This window comes from Hyaena hyaena, unplaced genomic scaffold (assembly GCF_003009895.1).
Source record: "Hyaena hyaena isolate Hyena2069 unplaced genomic scaffold, ASM300989v1 scaffold_72, whole genome shotgun sequence".
NCBI classification, from domain to species: Eukaryota; Metazoa; Chordata; class Mammalia; order Carnivora; family Hyaenidae; genus Hyaena; species Hyaena hyaena.
The window spans coordinates 1,088,715-1,107,794 of record NW_024080703.1 but is presented as its reverse complement, the minus strand read 5'-3'; the positions used below and the strand labels follow the sequence as shown (position 1 = coordinate 1,107,794).

Below are 19,080 nucleotides of genomic sequence, written 5' to 3'. Positions count from 1 at the left end.
GCTCTTCTTTTCAGATCAGTATTTAAAGGCATTTTTCAAGGAGCCTGGGTTGCTCAGTCGGCTAAGTGTCCGACTTTGCCTCAGGTCATGATCTCGCAGTCCTTGGGTTCAGGCCCTGCATCAGGCTCTGTGCTGACAGCTCAGAGCCTGGACCCTGCTTCAGATTCTGTGTCTCCCTCTCTCTCTGTTCCTCCCCCACTCGCACTCTGTCTCTCTCTCTCTCTCTCAAAAAATAAATAAACATAAAAAATTACAAAAAAAATAAAGGCATTTTTCTTTTCTGCCAACACATATTTGAGTACCCAAGGATTATTTTTTTCCATTGTCAGAGCATAATACTATTATAATTCTGAAACTTATTTTTTTTTCCTTCATTAAAAGCTTAAAATTTGTATTTCTTTCACTTATTCATCCCATATGGATTTATTTGGTATCTGCCACGGTAAAGGTGTCATGATGAGGTGCATCCTCTGCCATCAAGTCAATAAAAGAAATAGGCATTCATGTACGGATAACGGTTCCTTCATGATTTAACCCAAATGTTGCACCTTCTGAGTTGGTCATAGCATCTTGCAGTACCTATATTATAGTATCTAATCATGCCTTTGTTGTACTTCTCTTTGTGTTTCTCTCTCCCACGTAGAACATTTTGGAGGGCAAGAACCTTGTCTTAAATACCTTGGTAAACTCACCATTTAAGGGAGTATGGGACCTAAATTAGGCCTGATCAGTTTTTGTTGAATGAATGAATGAATGAGTGTACAAACTGTGGGTAGCAAACCTCCCTCTGTCAACTCGGTTTCCACTTTCTACATCTGTGTACACAGAGGTGGAAGTAGAGTTGACAATGATCTTGTCCTTACCTTCCAAGGGAAAGCTTTTTGGATGGAAAGCAGGGTTAATAGAAGGGAGGAGACAGTTAATACCAGATCACAACTCATCTAATCACAGAAAGCTTGTGATTTAAAGGGCTTTGCTGTGTGACCTACAGACATTGAATGTTACAAACTGAAAAGTGAGGGGGGGGCCGTGCCTGGGTGGCATAGTCAGTTAAGCATCCGACTTTGGCTCAGGTCATGATCTCACAGTTTGTACGTTCAAGCTCTCCATCTAGCTCTGTGCTGACAGCTTGGAGCCTGGAGCCTGCTACGGATTCTGTGTCTCCCTCTCTGCTCCAACCCCTGCTCATGCTCTGTCTTTCTCTGTCTCTCAAAAAATAAATAAGCATTTATGGTTTCATCAACACATAGCACATCTGTACATAGCACTTTATACTTATCTGTACAATAGCATCAATCACATTTGTATGTAATATAAATATATTAACATATATTTCCACCTTTATGTGGTGGCATCTTTGACTTATTTTTGATGAACTTAATTATATTGTGGCAGAATTTCAATCACACTGGATTATTCCTCATGCAGTAGATCTCCAGTATCATTGTATACCTTGGGAAATTGATGTAGTCTCTCTGTCATATACGAAAACTCCAAATTAATCAGGTGTTTTTCTTTTTTAAGATTTTAAGTAATTCTGTCCCCAATGTGAGGCTTGAACTCACAACCCCGAGATCAAGAATCACACAGTCTACAGACTAAGCCGGTCAGCGCCCCAATCTGATTTTTTTTCCTATCACATTTGTTCTAATCCTAATCAATCTGTATATGTGAAGGGTTAGGAATTCTCAAATATGCATCTGCGTTTATGAATATGTGTGTCGGTGAAGCCTGGAAAGTGATCTAATTGGAACTAAAGGCAGACTAAGACTGTAGACCGTCGTTAGCGGAAGTCTTGGGTGAAGGTGTGGATAAAAGGCTAAAGTTGTAGAGGAGACAGGTTTTAAACAATTACATGGGCTTCGTAAATAAATAAACACACAAATGAAAAGTTTACAAATTATACTAAAGCAATTCTTTAGACCTATTCATTTATTCTCACCCAAAAAGGAAAATGACACGAGAACCACCATGTTTAGTAGCAAGAACCAGGGAGCTGTTGAAACTGACTAAGTATGCATTTACAGACCAATTTATTGCCTAAACCTTAAGGGGAAAGGAAACAACTTTTTGGTGATTAAGAAATCTAATACAAAGTATGTGGAGCAAATACTAACAGTAAGCCACAGTCAGATGGAGTAAGAAAGGCCCTTACCCAGATGGGAGAATGTGAATATGGAGAAACTTAGTTAAATGTTCAGCATTTCTTTAGCACTGTTTTCTCAATGACGATTTATAATGGTGAAAAAGTGGAAAAGACAGCAAAGAGAACATCTTATTGGCATCAGCTAAAATTGGGACACTATTGCTCTTTGCCCATATTGGCATATTTCATTGTCTCAACAACTCTGTGGGGTAGGCAATAGTATCAACTCTCTTTAACAGAATGGGAAACTGAGGTACAGCTTACTTAGTTCTCTTTCATAATGACTTGGCAAGTCACCAGTACTGAAATCCTATTATCTGGCTATAGAGGGTCTTGCCTTTTTGCCTCCAGATCACACCGTCTGTCTGATGGGTCGCAAAACCAAAAGACGTCAATCTAAAATGTTGAGAAAACAGAGAAAGCTTAGAATGGGGTTACCAGCTTGGCCAGTGGCAATAAATATGCAGTTTGGTGGTGATCCTACAGTGGCTGAAATACCACCTCCTATTAGATTGGTCTTCAATAATTCTGGAAAGAAGAGGAATTATTTGGCACCAAAGCAGCAGTGACATAAATAGTGATTTAAGTATCTATGAAATGTAAGCGTTGAGAAGACGTTACTCTTTCCAGAATGATACCTTCTAATGGAAGGATTGTGGTGTCATGACAAAACTACAAGCTGCATTTAGAGAATTTATATTAGTATATTTATGTGAGCGTTTAATGAAATGAAATGGAATGGAATGATAGAGCCTGTCAATAAGGAATAGGATTAAGGTGGAAAGGATCAGTATAAAAAAATCGTCCTCAGAAATTCCAAATCTTGGCCGCGTCTCGGAGAAATCAGAATGCAATCAGAAACAATAGTCATCTAAATTTGGGCGTGATGAAAAACAATGGGAGAAAAATGAGCAGAAAGAGCAGTCTAATACGTAACAGATGATGGTACTCGAGGGACCAGACGAAGGAGCTCGCTGGAAGTATTTCCCAGGGGACTGATATTTTGCATTGTGACTTAAAGGGGGATGGAAATGCGTTTCTGAAGATTTGGAATATTACAGAGTAGGACATCTTGGGGCAGGGTTGGGGGGGGGACACTCCGGGATCAAAAAGACTAAATTCAAGGAGTTGCGTTTTTTACTCGCAAAATTGGAAGTTGACATTAATCAGAGAGGATACAGAAACAGAGAAAAAGAATCCTAAATGGGGATCATTCATAACACATGGCTTTTGATCCATGTTTAATTGGATGCCACCAAATTCTGCATTAGCTTTCATTTTAATTAGTGTTATGGAAGAGCTGGAGAACAGTGCTATATTAAGAAGAGCACTGGAAAAAAAAATCAAAATAAGATTCTACTGGAAAACCTGCTAAGGAGTGTCGGGGAGTAGGTAGAAAGGAAAGGGGAGTCAGAAACCTAAGTGCCGCGGTACGGTGGCAGAGACGCCTGGAAGGTGGTGCTCGACAAAACCTAGAGAAAACTGCCACCGGATCAGACAGAAATTTTCAGTGTTGAGCAATCCCAAAAAGACCGCTGTGATTCAGTCCAGCCCATTGCTGCAGAACCCATATTGCAGGTGTCTATAGATTGTCCTCTGCTTTCTCACAGCCAGTTTACATCTTTGTCATTATTCATCCTTCCCGCAGGTGTTTTCCTGGATTAATTCAATCAGATCGTTGTTTGTCACCGACCAACTGTGTCAGCTCGACATCAGGCAGTATGTGTAGAGCATACAGCACGTGCCCCGCCAAGGGTGCGTCCGATTAGTGGGAACGGTGGCAACTGTGGGGTCCAATATAACTGAGTTTTTTATATGGTGGGCGTTCTTAGCTGTGCAGTGTAGGTGAATCATGTTTTCCTGAGGCTTTTCTTAACCACAGAAATGAGACTGGCAATCCTCTTGTGGTGAGGATTACAGGAGATGATATATTCTATCAAATTGATCGCAGGTGTTGAATGCATGTCAAAACACTTTGCATTATGGAGAGCGTTTTCCTGGAGGGATGAGGGCTCTGCACATCATAAGACAGCGTACGTTCTCAATTGCGGGGATCTAGGGGGCGCCTGGATGGCTCAGCCAGTTAAGTGTCTGACTTCGGCTCAGGTCATGATCTCGTGGTTTGTGAGTTTGAGCCCCACATCGGGCTCCCTGCTGACTTGTGGACCCTGCTTGGGATTCTCTCTCTCCCTTTCTCTCTGCCTCTCCCCTACTCCTGCTTTCTCTCACTCAAAATAAATAAACTATAAAAAAATAAAAAATAAATGGCTGTGATCTAGACCAGCACTTTGTAAAAATATGCTCTGCCGAATCCTAGATCCCCAGGGTGTTAAGAGCTGTTTGGGGAGTGGAGAGAAAGTTTCTAATTTGGGGATACTTTTGGTTAACCGAAGTTAAATGAAATTCTACACTGCAGGGCCTGTCTGATCTTTTAATATGCTAGGAGGCATTGTAAATCTCATTTGTAGATTTGGGAACAGGTCAGTGAGGAATGAAACCTACAGTGTTTCCCCAGCCTGTTTGACCACAGAATTATTGTTCTTAGGGACTCATCTTCTGTGAGGCACACTAGGAAATGTCACTGTGTACCTCAAAAGCTTGCTGGAGTTCAGAGCAGTGGGAGAGCAGAGAGGGAGAATTTCACACGGAGATGGACATTTGAATGGTGTCTCTTGGAATGATAGAGGTCTCCTGGAGATAGACTTGTCCTAATTATCTATTTCCTCAATGCCCAGGACATTGATATTCAACAAGTATCTATGGTCAGGAGATTGATTGATTATGATTTGAATGGATAGAATGAAGCCATGAAGGCAGAGGAGGAGGAGGGGGACAGGAAGAGACAATGTTGAGACAAGAATAGAGGTGACTCCCCTGTGAAACAATGGGTAGGCCAGTTTAAGTGAGGTGACAGGGTCATCCAGTGGAGGGGGAAGTCAGGGGAGTCAGGCAGAAGAAGGCCGGGTTGTGTCGGACCTTGAAATTCAGCCTAAAGCTTGGATTGGCAGACACAGGGCAACCTTGTAGTCTTGAGTTCAGAAGTGAAATAAACGCAAAGTTGAAAGCTTAGCCGCTCAGCGCTATGTAGGAAGGACCATGAGAAAAGCCTGGGTCCTGGCCTGGAAATAGTTGCAGCATCCGGGCCACAGTGATAAGGCTTCAGGCATGGAGCTCAGCCAGCATTGAAGGATGACACATTGGCTATTTGAAAGAAAAATGCGAGTGACTTGGTGTCTGATTGGAGAAGGACGAAGGGACAAAGGACTGTGGCTGGGAGAGTGGGAAAGGCAAACACACTCAATGAGCACCCCATGTTCTCACTCGGCTCCTACCTGTGCCCGGACGCTGAGCAAGTCACTAAGTGCACTGTTCCATCTGTCCAGCGTGGAACCACTGAAAGACTAGTAGACTGTCACCGAAGCACATTAGTCATCGTCACGAGAGGCATGGGTAGAAAAGGACACCACACCGTTAACTCTTGGGATCAGCCATAGGGACGGAACTTGGAGGAAAAAAATCTGATGTGGAGCTCAGCGTGTTTTTCAACAAAATTCTATAGTGTCTTCCTTTTGAACTTTCCTCAGACTTCAGCACCAAACTCGTTTTATCTTCCTCTCTAGGTATTTTGTTTTATCAGGCCTGCTCTTCCCCTAGTGTGAGATGTTCTAGGAGTGTGCTCCAGCCAGTGTGCAAGCCTGGAGGTGGACTGTGAACAGTGGGTAATGCTCAGGGGCCATCACGTGGAACTTTGAACTGAGCCACTGATTTCAACAGTGTGGAGACCAACGCAGCTTACTGCACTGAGATGTGTCAAGCTTGCCCCAAAGGAGTATTTTTGGGCCAATGGAACATACAAGGACTTTCCTCCATGAGCACTTCCTGAGGTCACAGCTGAGGCAGTAACCGTTTTTACTCAATAACACGGTGACACTGATGGGAGAGGAGCGGGTGGGTGGGATGGTACTATGGTAGTGGTCGTTGGGGGCACATGAAGGTACGCCCATTCATCAGCTGTCATTACTGCTGACTGATTCCATCTTTTGGGTCTGCTGTCCTCCTTCTGTCCCTTCTCACCTCTTACTTTGTTCCTTCATTCTTTCCTTTTTGTTTTTAAACATTTCAACTCAACCAGAACATTCTCCTATACAAACTTGTGCGGGCCACTGAAACTGCGACACCATTGTTATTCCAAGTTCACAGTGTACTTGCCCCATATCTGTGTTCTTTCTCCAGTGACTCCACAAAGCATTTGTTTTACTTCTGGTTAAGTATCATGACCTTTAGTTGCCCCATAAACTTTGAGAGCAAATGTCATTTTTGCATTCTCTTGCATTTATCTGTTATATATATATATATATATATATATATTTATTTAAGTTTATTTATTTATTCTGAGAGAGAGTGTGCGTGCACATGGGCACACAAGTGGGGAAGGGGCAGAAAGAGATGGGGAGAGAGAGAGAGAATCCCAAGCAGGTTCTGCACTATCAGCCTGGAGCCTGATGTGAGGCTTGAACTCATTAGCTGGGAGAGCATGACTGAGCTGAAAGCAAGAGTCAGATGCTTACCTGACTGATCCACCCAGGCATCCCAAGTTTATCTGTTATAATGATTTTTTCAAAGAATTCATTTGCATTTGTCTTTTCCAGATTATTATTTGCTATCATTTTCAGCTTTTTTTCATAATTACCAGCCTTTTGCTAAGTTTTAAAGTTGTCTTTGTTATCTTTTATAATTTCTTAAAGTGAGTATTAAGTTCATTTATTATTAGTATTTCTTGTTAATAATGAAGGCATTGAGGGGCATACATTTCCTGACACCAGGTTGGGGTATGTCCTGAAGTTTTGTATGAAAATTTCCTGTTTCATTGCTTTAAGGAAAGTTGAAAGTTTCAGTTTTGATTTGTTCCTTTGATTTAAGGGTTTTCCAAGAATATTTCATTTCCAAATAGTTGAGATTATTGTATATTTATAATTTTACTGGATGTGATCAAAGAATGGAGTCTGTAAAATTGCTGCTTTTTTAGATATTTGAGGCTTTGTTTACATTTTTCTACATAGGCAAATACGCAATCAGTGTTTGTAAGAATTTGTAAGTATTCTTGGAAAATAACCTATTTTATGTTTATTATTTATGCACATACATGTACACACTTCTATATCAGGTTTGTTGTTTGTTTCATTTATTTTGTCTTGCTCCTTATTTTTTTTCTAGTGCTGTTTAGTTTTAAACAATGTATTATGGAGTATCTCACTATCAAAATATTTTTATCCTGTTTTTCCTGATTTCCTAAGAATTTTTGTTTTACAGCTTTTCAGTTGCTTTATTTGTTGCAAACAAATTTTTGATGACCATTCCTTTTTCATAAAGTGTGTTTTTATATAACAAATGACCCTCTATCCTGTATAGTGTTTAACTTTTCTTATTATTAATAAATTTCACTTTGCTTTACATTTGTTTGGGATAGACAGATGGGACCCCCCCATCTATTTTCCAGTTTTCTTTATTAATGTTGAATATATTGATTAGAATTTACATATAAGTTGGTTTTACTTTTTTAGCTCAATTTATTAGTCTTTGTCTCTTAATGGCAGGATTTAGTCCATTGATATTTAGTGTAATACTCAGTGAACTTGATTATATTTCTTATCTCCATTTCACAACAAATATGTCTCTTCTTTATTAAATTCAGTTCACATTCAGTAAACACTAAGCAAAGTTTCAGTCTCAACAAGCAGTATTTGAAATGACAGTAAGTGCTCCAAGTAAAAATGGGTGTCAGACACTAATACGGAGATAAGAGAGAACTGGAACCGGAGAACAAGGCTCGGTAGATACATATTGGCATTATCTGCTCTATTAGGTGGGGCTCTCCAGAGAAACAGAGAAGTGGTTGGAAAGAGAGCAAGAGCAAGACTGAGAGAGAGAGAGAGAGAGAGAGAGAGAGAGATTTAAGAATTCGTTCACATAGTTGTGGGTATTGGCAATGCTGCAGACTGTGGGTCCAGGATATCAGGATGGAAATTCGGGGAAGAGTTGATGCTGCAGCCTTCAGTTCAAGATCTGCAGGCTGGAATCTCAGGCGGGGTTTCTAGGTTACTGTCTTGAGGCAGATTTATTTTTTCTTTCTCGGAGACTCAGTCTTTGCTCTTTAAGGCCTTCAACGGATTGAATGAGGCCCACCCACGCTATGGTCAGAGTGTGCTGACTCAGAGTCTGCAGATTTAAGTGTTAATCACATCTAAAAAAAAAAAAAATACCTTCCCAGCAACATTCAGACAGATGTTTGACTCAACAGCTGGGTACCACAGCCTAGCTAAGTTGACACAGAAAATTAACCAGCACCGTAGCAAAAGCTGACCAAATGTACATGGATCATCTCTAAAGCAAACAATGACTACAAACAAAAATAGAGCCAAAGTTCAAGCTTTAGGGAATTACCACAATTGGTTTTCATTGTTTTATTCAGAAATCAAAGCGCCCTTATTCTTTTGGTGATGCATACAATCTGTGCTGGACTTACAAAATGTATACTTGGTTTGTTGTCTTTTCTTTTTTATGTTTTTAATGGTTGTCCATTTTTCTTTAGACCAGAACTTTAGTTTGTGCCTCCTTCTTGAGGGTCTGCTGTTTCATTAGCCTTCTCTGCATGCTAGGCGTCTATTTGTCCTGGGGTGGAGAGTGTTAATCCTGCCCTGGGCCACCCTCAAAGGCCTCCGTACAGCCTGAAGCTAAATAAAGGAACCCCCCCTTTATTTAGGGCTGCTGTGCTGATGGGCCACCTTGTCCTGACCCTTCTAGACTCCAGCCCCATCTGTGGACATGATGGGTCTGGGAGGAGGCAGAGAAAGTCTGTGCTTGCCCATGGCAGTCTAGTATGCACCTTCAGGCGTTACTAAACAAATCCTTTTAGCATGGCTTCAGTTAGTGAGGATTTTAGGATCCTCATTTGTGAGCAATGTTATTAAACCAGGATTACTTCTTGGTGGTTAAGCACATGTGTTTTGGATTCCAATCTTGGGTCTGCCTGGATTAAAAGGAACACTCCCACACTTAGTGGGCATGTAAACTTCCTCACGTGACCTAAGCTTTTGAGGCTCCCTTTCTCCATTTATGAAATGAGGATAATAACCATTTTCATATCACCTTTTGCTGTGAGACTTAAATAAGGTAAGGATTTGCTTATTTTAATTATGAAAGTATTGCTTGTTCTACCCACAGAAGGATTCCTTTTCCAGGTGACAACTTCTCTTATTTTATTTTTTTTTAAGGTTTTGTTTTAATGTTTATTTTATTTTTGAGAGAGGAGGGGCAGCAAGAGAGGGAGATAGAGGATACGAAACAGGCTCTGCACTGACCGCAGAGAGCCCAACATGGGGCTTGAACTCATCAACCGTGAGACCACGACTTGAGCTGAGGTCAGACGCTTAACCAACTGAGCCACCCAAGTGCCCCAACTGGTATTTTTTGAGAAACAAAAACTCAGGCCATGGATAGTTAAATCCAACCTCTTCCACCAGTCACCTGTATTCTTATATGTTCATGGCCTTTTCCAGTAAGCAGGTGCCTACATCTGTTATAAAAGGTTCATTGAAACAAATTCAAGAGAAAGAATCTTATTTGCTATCCAAATCCATGTGGATTTGGCTACATTTAGAAACAAATTAGCCCCTCTACATGCATTTGCCAAGCTCTGACTGGGTTAGTGTGTGGTGCTTGGCTGCTGGTAGGCAAATCATGAGGCTCTTACAGTCCAGCTTAGCCCAGCTCGCCATTTTCCTCATTTAGGGACAGTAGGAAAAACCATGAGTGGCTTGGTCACTTCTAAGCAAGCCTTGGCATTTCTGCCCAGCCTGTATTTTCCTTATTGCTGAGGGTATTGTGCTCCACATTTACCCCGCTCTAAATATTTCAAGCTTCTCCATCATCATAATGATGTCGTCCCTGGGTGCAAATTCTCAGTCCGTGCTTACTTCTGTCCACCTGTGGATGCGGGAGTTAGTCAGGTTGCTTTCACGTCTGAGTTATTTCTGACACTCTCTTCATTTGTCTGACTTACAGATTCTGACTGTCCTCACTCACTCTCTTTTCTGAGCTTGAATTCAGTAAGTAAAAGCGGAGATATTATAATTTCCTAAACACCCCAAAGGGCAGATGTGATATAATTTATAACTGCTCTGACTGCTGAATCAACTTTCTCACATGCTCCTCTCCCTAATGGAACTTTGAGGAATAACTGTGATTGACTAGTGCCTCCACCCCATCTCAGGATTTCACCGAATAGAGCCTGGATCTGGTTATATCTTGCGTTTGTTTGTTTCATGTTGTGTTTGTGCCCCACTGGGTAAAGCACAAGCGTGGGCTTCGTCTGGATGTATTTTCATCTTACAGAGGTAGTAATTGAATCTCTGACAGTAGTCTTGCCTCCGAGGAGCGTTCCAGCTCAGACTGCTATATTAAGCCAGGGTAGCTCTTGGTTCCCTTGGAAGGTAATGTCCCATCTGTTGACTGTGAACTATGGCAATGCAAAACTCTGGGAATAGTCAGAGGAGGGGAAACAGAGCATTTACAATTCTTTCTAGGAAAAGAGCCACTCTGAGTGCTTTTACTTATGAATGCTCTCTCTGCGAACATCTGGGTAGGCTTTTCAAGGTATGGGGCTGGGGGAGTAAAATTTGCTCTCTGCCCTTTCAAAGATGCTGCCGATTTTCATGCACTTGCAGCGGGCTGTGTGGCACGTTAAAGCAGGCTGCAGCTTTGAATACTGCTGCTTCCAGGGCTCTGTGGGAGTCTTTCTTCCAATGCTTCCCAGCTCCCTGCAGCCCCACTGAAGAACTTTCTGGGTAGCACTTGAGAGCTGTTTGATAACATCACTGTAAATGCTCATGAGTTTGGAATAAGTCCCATTCAAGCTTTTCTGGCCCCTCAGGGTCAAGAACCTCAGTCTTGGGAGTGCGAGATGTGTCTGTGGTAAAGTTAAGAGGTGAGAAGCGAGAGTGCTGAGTCCGGTGTCGCCACGAAGGGCTGGGCACGAATTTGGCAGAGATTTTTCTGGAGCTTTCTACAAACAAACCCTAGGGTTCTATAAAAATTTGATTTGATTGATTTTGATGTTATTCTGGTAAGTTATGTAAGTTAGGACAAATAAATGAAAGAAGGAAGTGTGTTATGAAAGAGTTAAAAAAAATTCTCAACACCTTCTCCCACCTCCTCTGCAACAGGAGGCCCAGAGAAATGCAAACACACACACACACACACACACACATTCCAGCGAGGAACCTGTTTTGCAAGTTTTGCTGGTAAAAAGCAGGAAGGCAGGAAGGGGGTTGCTGGAAAGTGGAAAAGCCTTAGAAGTATCAGTTGAAAGTTTTTCAAAACGTACGTTTTCGATGTAACTTTATCCTGCAGACGCATATGTACCACCGAAGGTTTTCCTTTAACCGATTAAGTGCATTGTTAGACAGGGAGGGGCAGATTAACGAATGCCTATAATTTTGATCATTGTTTTCTGCAAAACAGCTCAGGCTTTGAAAATGAAGCCATCTTTCTTGGCCAAGTCTCTGCCAACAGCACAAATTATACCGTGCAGAGATCCAAAGCCCCTGGAAAGGTTTCATTAATGAACAATTTCAGACGATTGTTTAAGTCTTTGCCTGACAGGTAACGTTGGCATGTAGGCAGGTGGGGTTAGGGTTTCCATGGAGATTTATGATGTCATGCTTGAAAGAGCATGTCAAGACAGCCAATTTAACAAGTAGCTACTCAAAAAGTCCTATAGGCTAGAAGTAAGGCTTTATGCAAATGACACGAGTTTCGCTGGGAAAAACTGCAAAAGAAAACAGTAGACACATGGAGGGGGGTTTACCTGACATCTCGGAAGGATGACCCCCGAGTCCATTAGAGACGAAAACTTCCAGAAGACGAGTTAGACTTTTTTTTACTTGAGCTGCTGCTTCACCTGTAGAGCTCTGGGTACAGGTAAATATGAGGGTTTTTTTCTTCCGAGTTATTGTAAAAAAAATATTTCGAAGCATCGAGATCTGTTTCTTTGCATTGTTCTCTTGGTAGGGAGGACTGGATCGGTAAATGCAGCTTTCCCACACCGAACGTTCAATGTTCGTGCTTCAGGGCTGTGTTTTCAGGGCTTTTTTTTACTGAATGAACCGAGCTTTTTGAATAGGTCTGAAAAACAAGTAATGCATTATGCATTATGCTGATCGTGCTAATGTTATAAAGTGCTGTAGATAAGGGTTAGAAGGATGATCTGAGATACTATATGTATTTGTGGATTATTCCCAGATGTTGGTTTCTTTTTTCTTTTTTTTTCTTTTTTTAACTCTTAGAGCAGCCCTCAAATTGGGACTACGTGTATTTTTGTATTTTCAAGTTGTAAAATGCTAAAAATAAAACCCATGGAATATCACAGAACTTTTTATGGACGTCGCGCTTTTTAATTTTAAGGGTGTCTGTGTGCTTTTCGCACAGAGGCATTTTACAAGACTAGAAAATATCCTGTTTGAGATATCAGAGTTTCTGGACTTTAGGGAAGCAGGACTTGTCAATTCTCAGGTTTCTTGGGGTGGGGGAATGGTTGGTAAAAGTAGTTTTTAAAGCATGCTTTGAAAAGGAGCCCTCGCTCCAGTGGTACAGGGCTGTTTGCGTCCATTTCTAGTGAGACAGAGTACACAATCGTGCCAGAGGTATGGATGTGACACTGGTCACTAACGGTAGCTGTATTCCTGCAAAGTTGACTTAAAGGGGTTGGTTTGGGGATGTCTGCTGTGATGTGAGTAGTTCGGTCCACCAAGCTTAAAGGGAAATAAAAAACATTTTTGAAGGTCAAAGTGCAGAGTTAAGGATAAATGAACGATACCTGTGGCATGGGAATTTGGGCTTTTGAAACCTGAACTGTCTGGGATCAAATGGGCAGGCATGAAAATATTTTTTAAAATGGTCTCATGTGTGAGAATATGAGCCTCCAGAAATCTTGCAGTCAGATAACGTGGACTAGCTCCGGAACTTGTCTTCCACGTTAGACACAGCTACTGCAGAGTGCTTTGACAAAGTACTGGAAAGCCTGGGCTTTGCGTCGTGGCTTCACCACCTCCTACCTGTGTTAACTCTGGGAAAGCAAATTCACATCATTCAGCCTCAGTGTTCTCCTCCATAAAATGGCGGTGATGCTCATGGCGTTGTGAGGCTTAACGGACGAAATATGTAGCGTGGTTCTCCAGATTCAGGCTCCACGTGTTAGCTGTTGTTTTTATTCTCTGCTTCTGTGGTGCTGCAGTCTTCGTCACGTGTTTTCATAGCCCTCCCCTCATTGCAACAGATCAGGAGGATTAGCAGAATCTTTTTATTCCTGCTTTTCAGATGAAGAAACCATGGCTCAGAGAGGTACTGAAATACACAACACAATAAACTGCCCTTCTACATGTTTTGCTATTTTTTTTCTCATCTAAGGGGTCTACAAAAAAATTAACATGCTACCGAGAGAACTCCCAGATGAAACCATTATTTTTGTAAATTAATTAAATACAAAATGTTAAGCGCATCAAAGGAGTTGGGATATTGATGTTTTTATATTAGTTATCCTTGTGATGCCTTTTCTAAGCAGGCTGAAGAAGTTATATTGGTTTACTTTTTACTGGTACCTGTTGATGGGAGCTCAAGTCACTTTGAAGACTTACAGTTTTATGTTTTGTTTTTTTTTTTACAGTTCATCTTTTTTTAAGGTTGTTTATTTCTTTTTGAGAGAGTGAGCGAGCGAGAGAAAGCATGCACAATCATGGGAGGGGCGGAGAGAGAGCGAGAGTTAGAGAATCCCAAGCAGCCTCTATGTTGTCACTGCCGAGCCCAACCTGGGGCTTGAACTCATGAACAGAGTCAGTCGCTCAACCAACTGAGCCACCCAGGCTCTCCCAAAGACTTACAGTTTTAACTCTTACCTGCATCTGATGTTTCTTGGCCCCTCCAAGAAGGGTCAGGTTTTGCTGTCACAGGTATATCCTGAGCAGGAAACGAAGTCACCAAGGGGCTGTGGGAATCGCCCCAGGGAGCGAGGGTTTGGACACAATGTCTTTTCCCCTTTTGTATTCTAGACTTTGGCAGCTCCCTCCCTTGCCTGCATCCCAGACCAAAACAGCTTATAATTATATTCTACATCCATTGTATGTAAGAGACAAATATGTTTTTCATTGTGTTATTTTTAGCAGCAGTGTTTCTAGCCAGGGAAAACACTCTCTTAGTTCCAGGGTTTTCCTAATGACTTTTCCAATTTTTCCAAATTTTCCACATCAGACTGTTGAGGCTTGGTCAGGTCCCACACTCCTGGAAGAGGGTTCTTAGCAGGAATATCGGGTAGGCTCATCCAGTTGGATCCTGAAGGCATTCTGATCTCTGAGCTGCTGAGGCTGAGCTCATTCTGTGCCAGACAATGAGTAAATTAATTCAATGTGGTCATCAGACTCCATTGTGGCCTGCAGTTCCCAGCACTGGTTTGGGACATGGGGAACAGCTCTGGTTATCTCAAGGGCAGATCTGTGAGTCTGAAAGCAAATATTTATTTCATTCAAAGTTTCAATACCAAGTATGAACCACAAAGCAGGAAGTTTAAGGTAGAAAAGAGTCATAAAGTCACATAGCTGTAGGGTGCCCAAATTCAAGAGAGGCTCAGAATCACGAATGCATCTTCTTCTACAGGTGTCTGCCCATTAATGGATTTTTAGAAGTCCATTAAAAAAGTCCAAAGCTTTTTATTATAGTTAATTGTGTTGTTCAGAGATTATCTGTTGATTAATAAGCAGTGATTGCCTCTGGAAGTGTATCTTACACCTAGCGGGTTTAGTAAAGGTCTTTTGAGTCAGAGGGGGTGGGTGAACAGGGATCCACAAGCCACCAGATTGTCTGGATTGGAATCCTGCTTCTCTTACTTATCAGTAGCACAGATTTCCCACTGAAGAACACCCATTGGTCTATTCATATTCCAAATAAAATGTAGCACCGGAACTTAAAAAGCCTCTGAGTAAAAGAATTAGTGGTCTTTAAATAATGTCTTTAAAAACTTTTTTTTTTCCCATGGAAATTATTTCTTCAGAAGGAAAGACACTGAAATCTCTCAATTCAGGAAATGGAAGTTAAGAGCTTCCTCTGGCCCTGATCCGTCTCAGAGTTCTTTTCAGGGCGAGGGAAGCGGCGTCTAGAAGCTGTTTAAAGCTCAGGCTATCTGTCAGTCTATATGTCATTGCTATTTGTCAATGTAATGTCATCATGTTACGAAACTGGTAGGGAGAAGTTTTAAAAAAATCTATTTATTTAAAAAAAAACTCATCCTGAAAAATGGTGTCATCTCAGATAACATGGTTTCTCTTCAAGTGTGTGATTGTTGAGGGGAGAGCTGATGGAGGGGGAAGGGCGCTTTCCTCTTCCAGCAACCAAGTTCCCCTTTCACTTTTCTTTTCTCAACTTTCCCTTAAGCAGGTAGAAATATAATTTAGTGGAAGCTGAAATTCCTCAGGGAACCTGAGTTTGGGATCTGTTTTGTTTTTTTTTCCCCCCAAATGTTAGTGTGCATGACCCTGTGTGTGTGTGTGTATGTGTGTGTGTGTGTGTGTGTGTTTACTTAATTGAAGTATAGTTGACACACATCATGTTACGTTAGTGTTAGGTGTACAACATACTGATTTCACACCTCTATTCAGTTATGCTGTGTTCACCACAAGTTAGATACCATCAGTCTGGGATCTGTTTTTGTTTTGAATCGTGAAACAGCATGGCTGGGCTCTGCCTACGAATCGTGGCCATTTTTTATTTCAGAGTGGAATTTCCTCCGAAGTTATTCCAAAATCTATCACCTGCTGAGAGAAGGGTTTTTGCTTTTGTTTTTCATGGGTTTCGGTTTTGTGTGTGTGTGTGTGTGTGTGTGTGTGTGTGCGTTTTGTGTTTTTGTTTTTTTGGAGTCTGAGGTTACTCAATCTGCCGTCCCTTATAAAACCAAAAACGAGTTCTGCTTGATTTGTTGCAGTTTTGTGACATCTGGGCAACCAGAGGCCATGGCACCTGTGGAAGTCAGGGCAACCTTAGATGGCGGAAGAACCAGGGAGGAACAAAGGGTGGAGACTGGGGATGAACGTTACCATAATGACAGGAAGCTCTGCCCCCTTCACTTCCAGACAGCAGGAGTATAGGTGGCAGAGAGAATTAGGAACTACTTACTTCCATGGAGAGATTAGAGCAGAGGTAAAATATTACATATATTTAGAGAATTCCTTCTCTAGAGATCATACAGAAAGGAACGCACAGATGATTTTAAGGGAGGGCATTGCATAGCCTGTCCAAAGGGGAGGTAGGGGTAGATCCAGTGCAGGATCCAGTAGTGTGGTTTTCCTTCATGCCCGTGGGCGCCTTTGCTCGGTCCTCTTCCACTGCGCTCAGGGAAGTGATGATGCTGTTTCCCACCCTTAGTGTTACTACGGTTCATAACGCACCTGGTGGCATCACCTCCGTACACCTGATGGTGGGACTGTCCTCAGGACCGTGGGTCTTCCCTGCCCGTGTGCCTTGCTCTGTGCTCGGCTCGGATGGTACAAGACAGAGCAGAAACCCCACACAGACTTTTCAGAAAGGGCTTTCTTTTGCCTTATTTCTTGCCACTCAAGCAAAGCACGCTGCTGCCTCACACATCCTTGGAGTGGCTAAGAAACCAGATATTTGGATGGACCCTTGGTCGTTTTCAGCCTTTGACATTAAGAACGTTCCTAACACCCCTCACAGTGACGCTTGGACGTCAGATCATGTTTTCACAGTAGTCGTTCGTGAGGGGCATGGACCACCAGCAGCATTCAGCCCGCCATTCCAGGGGGACAGGTTTTTATTTATTTTTGTTTTTGAATCATCTGCTTGAATTTTGCACAGGGATGGGCTGCATGGGCCTCCTTCACCTCTAACTGTAACTTTATTTGAATCGTTTTTCAGGGTAAGTTTTAAGACTTAAGAGGAAGCATCTCTGGCCAACTGCCTCAGAAAGGACAATTTTCATTTTGTTCTTTGTGCGGTGTGTGGATGTCTGTGTGTCTCTGTGTTTGTGATGATGAGAATAGCACAAACTCTGGTTTATAACTCGTCTCTCTACATGGGGTGCTTGGGTGGCTCAGTCGGTCTCGAGTCCAACTCTCGGTTTCAGCTCAGGTCGTGACGTCACGGTTTGTAAGCTCGAGCCCTGCGTTGGGCTCTGTGCTGACAGTGCGGAGCCTGCTTGGGAATCTCTCTCTCCCCCTCTCTCTGCCCCTCCCCCACTCAAGTATGTGCCCGTGCTCGCTTGCTCTCTCTCTCTCTCACACACACACACACAAATAAATAAAAATTTAAAGAAAAAATAAAACTCTTTTTTTCATAAAGCAGTGACAGTAGTGGCCCCATAATAACTTAACTTGACCCCTTTTAGTTGCATTCTCTGTTGCTTTCTTTTTCTCTCCTTTTTATGAACAGTGCTGCCGTGACCTTCTCTGTATCTGTATCTGTGCGTGTGTCAGCAAATGTGAAGAACAAATTCCTACATGTCAAATAACTAGTCGACTCCTGCTAGCTTACTAAGATTAGTAGCATCCAAAGGTATTGTCTGATTTCCTCTCAACAAGACTCCCCAATGTATTTGGTCGATAGGAATCTTTGAGAGTATGTAATGGCACGCTGAGATAACACCACTCACTGCAGTCGTGACAGTGTAGGAAATAGACCCTGCATGCAAGTCTGAACTCATTACTAAGTTATGTGTTAAATAAGCAGTACAGTTTACAGAGCATGATGGCTAGATCTTATTTGTATGAAAAAGCGTGTCCATCTTCTGTGTACTTATCTATACATTAAAAATTTCTGAGGGTGCGCCTGGGTGGCTTAGTCAGTTGAGCATCCGACTTTGGCTCCGGTCGTGATCTCACAGTTCGTGGCTTTGAGCCCCACATCAGACTCCCTGTGTCAGCACAGAGCCTGCTTCAGATCCTCTGTCTCCCTCTCTCTGCTCCTCCCCCGCTCATGTGTGCTCTCTCTCCGTCACTCAGAAATCAATAAACATTAAAAAAATTTTTTTTTAATTTCTAGAATGATGGTCTAATAAATCAGAGAGAGGAACTAGAGGGAGGGTAGAAGCTTTCATTTTTAACTTCTGGACTTCTCTACTATTTCTCTTTTTATCATACACATATGATACTTTCAAATTTAAAAAAAAAACAAACAAACTAGTTTACAACAAAAATAGTTGCCCTGCAGTGTTGTCTGTGTTCTTCCACGGGCAGCCGGCAGTTTTCAGGTAGCCTGAGAAAGAGACTTTTTCCGGCTCACACACCAGCCCGGGAGCATGCTTGTGTTTTGATGTAGTTGTCCCTTGAAGAAGGAAGCGATTCTTTTTTCCTTCTTCTTGATAGGAACAATCATTTCTGAAGGTCCCGTTTCTAGCAGAATCTTCCCTAAACGACTCTATTCGAGTCAGGATCCCACCTTTCTAAATAAATGCTGTTTCGGGTTCAGAGCGTCATGTGTATTTGGATTGAATATATTTAAATCCCTTGAACTTTTATTTTTATTTTCTAAATTTATTTATTTATTTTGAGAGAGAGAGGGGGCAAGTGGGGGTGGGGGGGGCAGAGACAGAGAGAGAGAGAGAGAGAGAGAGAGAATCCCAAGTAGGCTCTGACTACCAGCACAGAACCTGACTAGGGGTGCATCCCACAAGTCGTGAAATCATGACCTGAGCCAAAATCAAGAGTCAGATGCTTAACAACCAGCTAAGCCACTCAGATGCCCCTCTTTTCTTTTATTTTTTTTTTAAGTTTATTTATTTAAGTAATATTTCCACCCAGCGCAGGGCTAGAACTTACAACCCTGACATCAAGAATCAAGAGTCGCATGGGTTTCTTTTTTTTTTTTTCTTTTTTTTTTTT

General features: G+C 42.0%; 1 protein-coding gene across 11 annotated transcripts in view; it reads left to right on the top strand.

Moving 5' to 3' along the window:
• KIAA1217 (KIAA1217 ortholog) overlaps window positions 1-19,080 on the top strand; it is a 300,278-nt gene that overhangs the window by 13,556 nt on the left and 267,642 nt on the right. The window contains exon 1 of one of the 11 annotated variants that reach the window (XM_039233026.1): window positions 12,018-12,124. The exons of the other annotated variants lie outside the window; for them this stretch is intronic. The gene's annotated coding sequence lies outside the window, so the exon portion shown is untranslated. Of the gene's footprint in view, window positions 1-12,017; window positions 12,125-19,080 lie in introns of those variants that run through there. 11 annotated transcript variants of the gene reach the window in all.